Below are 6,202 nucleotides of genomic sequence, written 5' to 3' on the forward strand. Positions count from 1 at the left end.
CCTACGATTTCAATGACGACTATTGTGATGCGTTTGAAACACTAAAATATGCATTGACTACAGCTCCAGTACTAATAGCACAGGATTGGACGCAACGTTTTATTCTCTCATGTGCGATGCAAGTGATGTTGCAGTAGGTACAATGTTAGGGCAGAACAAAAGAAATTTGATACACCCCATCTCTTATGTGTCCAAGACACTTAATGACTCTCAGGAACACTACACAACCACGGAAAAAGAAATGTTGGTTGTAATGTTTGGCATCGAGATGTTTAGATCTTATTTAGTTGGGGCGTCAACAACAATCTATACAGATCACTCAGTCATAAAGTTCCTGATGAGTAAAAAGGATGCGAAACCAAAATTAATTAGATAGGTGCTACTATTGCAGGAATTTGACATAGATATTCAGGAAAGAAAGGGGACTGAGAATCAGATGGCTGAACACCTGTCCAGATTAGAAAATCAGGAAATGCAAGGCCAAGAAAATGAAATCAAAGATTCATTTCCTGATGAAAGTTTGTTCAGAGTTGAAGGCAGGGAACCTTGGTACGTAGACATAGTTGATTACTTAACTTCCAAGCAATTCCTTGAAAACTTCAACTCTCAGCAAAAGAAACGGTTAGTACACGACATCAAATTTTATTTTTGGGACGAACAGTTTCTATATAAACAAGGCCCCGACTCCATCATGCGTCGATGTGTTCTGGAGGAAGAGACATGACGCATCCTAGCTGAGTGTCATGACTCTCCTTACGGAGGGTATTTTGGTGGGCAAAGAACTGCTGCGAAGATTCTTCAAAGTGGATACTTTTGGCCCACCCTCTTCAAAGACGCAAGGGAGTATGTTCGCAAATGTGATCCTTGCCAACGCACCGAAAATATCTCATTAAGGGACGCAATACCTTGAACAATATTCTGGAAGTTGAATTATTTGATGTTTGGGGCATTGATTTTATGGGACCTTTTCCCCTGTCCTGCGGTCAACAATATACCCTGCTTACAGTAGATTACGTATCAAAGTGGGTGGAAGCAGTAGCTTGTGTTAGAAATTATGCATCGACTGTCTCTAAGTTTCTTACCAGGAACATCTTCACACGCTTTGGAACGCCAAAAGCCCTAATAAGTGACGAAGGTACGCATTTTATTAGTCACATCATTTCTAAACTACTTTCCAAATATAATGTTAGGCACAAGACCGCTATTGCATACCACCCACAAACGAACAGTCAAGCTGAGGTATCAAATCGAAAATAAAATCTATACTTGAAAAAGTTATCAACGCATCACAGAAAGACTAGGCACAGAGGCTGGATGAAGGACTCTAGGCCTACAGGACTGCCTACAAGACCCCCATAGGTATGTCTCCATACTCTCTAGTATTTGAAAATTCTTGTCACTTACCCTAGAGTTGGAGCACAAAGTTTTTTGGGCAGTAAAGAAGCTAAATTTAAACTTGGATGCTGCGGGTGATCAACGCAAACTTCAGCTCAATAAGCTTGAGGAGTGGTGGTCGAAGGCATACGAGAACAACAAGCTCTACAAAAAGAAGAAAAAACGTTGGCACGACCAACACATTAGTAAGAAGGAGTTTGTTGTTGGCCAAAAAGTTTTATTATTCAATTCATGATTGCATTTGTTCCCAGGAAAATTAAAGTCAAGGTGGTCAGGACCATTCATTATCAAATCAATCTTTCCCCATGGAGCAATAGGATTAATGTGGGAAGATGGCACAAATGCGTTCAAAGTAAATGGGCAAAGAGTGAAGCCTTATTTTGAAGGTTTCCCCATGGAGCAGTAGGATTAACGCGGGAAGATGGCACAAATGCGTTCAAAGTAAATGGGCAAAGAGTGAAGCCTTATTTTGAAGATGGCATAGAACGACAAAAGTAATCTCTCGTATTACGTGAAGCCAACTAAGGCTTGCGTCGAAGCACCCCTGCATTCACATCGACACATATTCTAGGGACACTTCCTCTTTCGTCATTCCTTTTGCATTGTGTATTTTATCGTTGCATTTGAGTTTACTTTATTTGTTTGTCTTTTTGTTTTAAGATTGATTGTTCATTGTTATTGCCTTCATAGTTAGAGACTTACTTATTTTAAATAAAATAAATAAATAAAAGTTGTGTATAATCAGGATGGGAATAAACGGACGCGTTAGACTTAAGTCTAACGCATGGCCCAAGTCGAAAGAATGGGTCTCGAAAATGCAAAACACTCGAGTGCTTGGAAGCCCAAGACAGGTCCCTTCGACTCACATTAAATGTGGACGTCAGGCGCCGCCTGACATCACCTCACTAGAAGAAATTTGGGCTTTAATGTCGATTTTAAACCGACATTAAAGATAGTGTTATTAAAGGGCTTCAATAACACAGCTTTTAATGTCGGTTGTAATCGACATTAAAAGTCTTTAGTGATTAAAACCTGTTGGTTGTAACCGACATTAAAAGTCCGACATTAAAAGCATAACGTCATTAAAAGCAAAAGAAAATGAGATGTCACTGACACATCACCAGGTTCTTCTTTTTCCCAAAAAAAAAAACAAATAAACAAAATAAATGTACACACACAAAAATGAAGACAGTAATAATAAAAAGAAAAGAAAAGAAAAGAAAAGAAGAAGAAGAAGAAAAGAAAAGATACTGATGGATCCTGCCTAGTACTGGCAAAGGGCTGGCTTCCACCATCACTACTTCCAATAATTCCTAAGTTTTGCTTGTATATTGATGGATCCAAACCTTTTTATCTTAGCCATGACTCAAAAGCTAAGAACTTCCACTTGGCAGCAAGATTACGGTACGGAATAAATCCTATTAAGGAGCCAAATGATACCTTCACAAATCAAAGTAAGAAGAAGTAACACCAAAAAGAAATAAGTTAACTTGAGTCAAAAGCTAAGAACTTCCACTTGGCAGTAAGATTACGGTACTAAATAAATCTTATTAAGGAGCCAAATCATACCTTCACAAATCAAAGTAAGAAGAAGTAACGCCAAAAAGAAATAAGTTAACTTCAAATACAAGCAGGACAAAGCACATGAACTGACTATAATATACTTACAACAAAACCTCGAGTACTCGAGCTTATTACTTCCCCATCGGCTCTGTCTCCTGACTTCGTCAGATCCTCTGTATTAGTCCAGTCAGCAAGTTCGTGTTCCTGTAGATTTATCAAACACCTGTGACTTAAAGACCGGTGATTGGAATAAATAACTTAAGTAAACAGTAGTATGCACAGCTTGACCTCCAAAGCAGGGACAACAGAGAAGTTCTCTGTCTCAACAATACCATTGACGCCCGTTTCAGGGGTGCAGGCCTCTTCTCTACTGAGTTTTATTGTCTCCTTAGAAGAATGATTTACTCTGTTAACAGTGCCATTCAACCAAAGTTATTTGGGTATAAAATGAAACAGGATATTACAGATCATAAGACTCCAATTGCTACCTTCTTGGTTTACCCAATAATGTAGCTTTTTTGGACACCTTCATTGTTGAATCCAAAATATCACTGAATGGTTCGCTCAACACTACTGAGTCCTTCACATAATCTATATCACTTGGCAGATGACCAAATACAAAATTACATTTTCATAATTTTAACAAAAAAAACGTGTTTAACTTTAAATAAAGGGTCACAGAAGTTTCTGGATCAATATTAAACTGCATACCTTGAAACAGGACAATAATGGTGTCGAAGACTATCAATTTCCCAAAGTGAACTTCCCGTACCAATAATTCTTGTTAACAAGGATCAATCACCAAATATTAAGCCACCACACAATATGCGAGTGGAGGTATGAGCGAGAGCGAGAGGGGACTTTATGTGCGAGAGCGAGAGTGGAGGTATGAGCAAGAGCAAGAGTAGCGAGAGCTGCACTGTACTGCAGAGAGCGAGAGCGAGAGCTAGAGGACTTTGTGAGCGAGAGCGAGAGGGGAGGAATTTGGGCGAGAGCCGAGAGGGGAGGGACTTGGCCTTTATGAGCGAGAGCGAGAGGGATTTGGGTGAGAGGGGAGGGATTTGGGCAGAGATATATATGTTGTGGTCTGCAGGATTGGAATATCTGAATATGGCACACTTTTGTAACATATTGTGCTGGAAAAAAATGTCAAAAGAATTACCAACCTGGGCCTTTCTGTTCTCTTGTGTTTCTTCTTTTTCTTCAGCTTGACACTTTCAAGAGAGATCAAACCTGAAAACAAATTATTAGGAGGAAAATCAATCTTGAACAGGCATTTTGAGTTTTTCAGTCTATGCCCCTTCAAGAAAAATGTTTTCAGGACCATATGTTTTCAAAATCCATGTACTATATTATGCAAGCTAAAACACGGGTCAATAAAGGAGTGAAAGATAATAAACTTCTCCCTAAAGGAAACAGAGAACAAAAATTCAGAACATCTAAGCCAAATTTAAAATAAACTGGATCAAATAGCCAAAGAGAAACTCTAGTTCTTTCTTCACCTTAAAATCATTTGAAACATGAAAATATATAAGAACCACTTGGGGAAGAGGAGGGGGTTTAAGATGGTGGAAATAACAAACTACAGGTTAAACACAAAACATGTAATTGCTTAGTCAAAAAAGACTCCCCCACATGATTCAGTACACAAGATGATTTCATTTTTCTCTAGCCCATAACTTTATCTTCCTAATAAACAGCAACTGCTAGAACTTTAGAGATATCATGAAGTAAAAATGTGCTTCAGTGCACTGATACAAGCAAAAACGCCACAAGCAAAAATGCCACATTTCTGCCATTCATGGAATGATTGTAAAGACATAATCGAACTTGCAGATATTGATAATACTCTCAAATTTTAATACAGAACGACATACCAGTAAGCTGTCCAACACCTAAAATGTTAACTTATTCTGAATCTGATGAGTCTGATCTCGTACTTTGTCGTACATTTCTCCTGGTTGGGCTTCGATGGAATGAATGGTGGATCTATTAGAAAAAGACAACTAGATCTACTATGGCTATGCGTGAAGAACGACAAATCTTCTATGACAAATCTTCCACGACTAGATCTAAGGTGTGGCGAGGTCCAGTGAGCGAGGAGGTGGCGAGATGGTGTCGAGCTACACCGAGCGACGGGCAAGGTCCAGGGAGCGAGGAGGTGGCTATCACTGATGCGGAAAAAGGGATTAAAAAGAAATGAAAAGAAAATATTGGGGGGTGGGGGGGGGGGAGGGGAGGAATGGATTTGTTTATTTTTTTTAAAAAAAAAAAAAGAAAAGTGGATCTTTAATGTCGTTTTAAAACCGACATTAAAGGTATACCTACAATGTCGGTTTAAAACCGATATTAAAGATCCACTTTTTGAAAAAAAAACAAAACCGACATTATACATCCAGTTTCACTTTTTCCAATCCGACATTAAAGCCCAAAATTCTTGTAGTATCTCTCTCTCTCCTCCAGACCTATATAACTCGAAACCCTTCATTTTTTTCTTCTTCCATCGCTTTCAAGCACTCTGTGAAAGAAAAGAAAAAAACCCTAGGGCCGTCACCTTCGTTGCCGCTCGAATCATTGCATTTCTTTGGTCACTCTTCGACAACGATGTCTTCAGCGTCCGATAGCCAGAATCAATCAATGAGCTTTGGAGACGTGTCACCGATAAGCTCTTTCTCTTCCTCGTCTATTTCAACATCTCCTCCTCCAAGCCCTCGCCAAACTTCAAAAACCACTGTCCCAACCAAACCTTTGCATGGCGGGCCATCCTCTATCTCCCAGTGACCGTCTCAGTCGAAACCCACCAAAGCTACAACAAACCCTTCTTCTAAACCCACCCAATAGCCCAAAACCATCCCAAAACCAAAACCTAAAACCCCCTCAAAACCAAGGCAGCAACGTCCCTCGTCATCCACGGCTGCCAAGAAACCCTACACCAAGCTCGCCCCACAACCATTCATTCCGAATATCATTCCGGTGGGTGGGACGCATGACCCCATCCCAACCTACCTCCATAACGCACTATCGCCGACAGTGCGTCCACCTCCTCCACTGTCCATACAACCCTTGGTCACCTCCTACCCAATTGAAGTATACACATCTAGCCAACCGCCACGTTCACCCATCATCATCTCATCCCCTGGGTCGCCGCATACCCCATCCGGCACCCCACCATTCACTCCACCAAGGCCCAGCTCTGATAGACCTGCGTCAGAGCGAAACCTCGAAGAACTAGCAGAATTGGTTC

This window comes from Benincasa hispida, chromosome 6 (genome assembly GCF_027475165.1).
Source record: "Benincasa hispida cultivar pf3 chromosome 6, pf3_genome.v1.1, whole genome shotgun sequence".
In the NCBI taxonomy this organism is placed as follows: domain Eukaryota; kingdom Viridiplantae; phylum Streptophyta; class Magnoliopsida; order Cucurbitales; family Cucurbitaceae; genus Benincasa; species Benincasa hispida.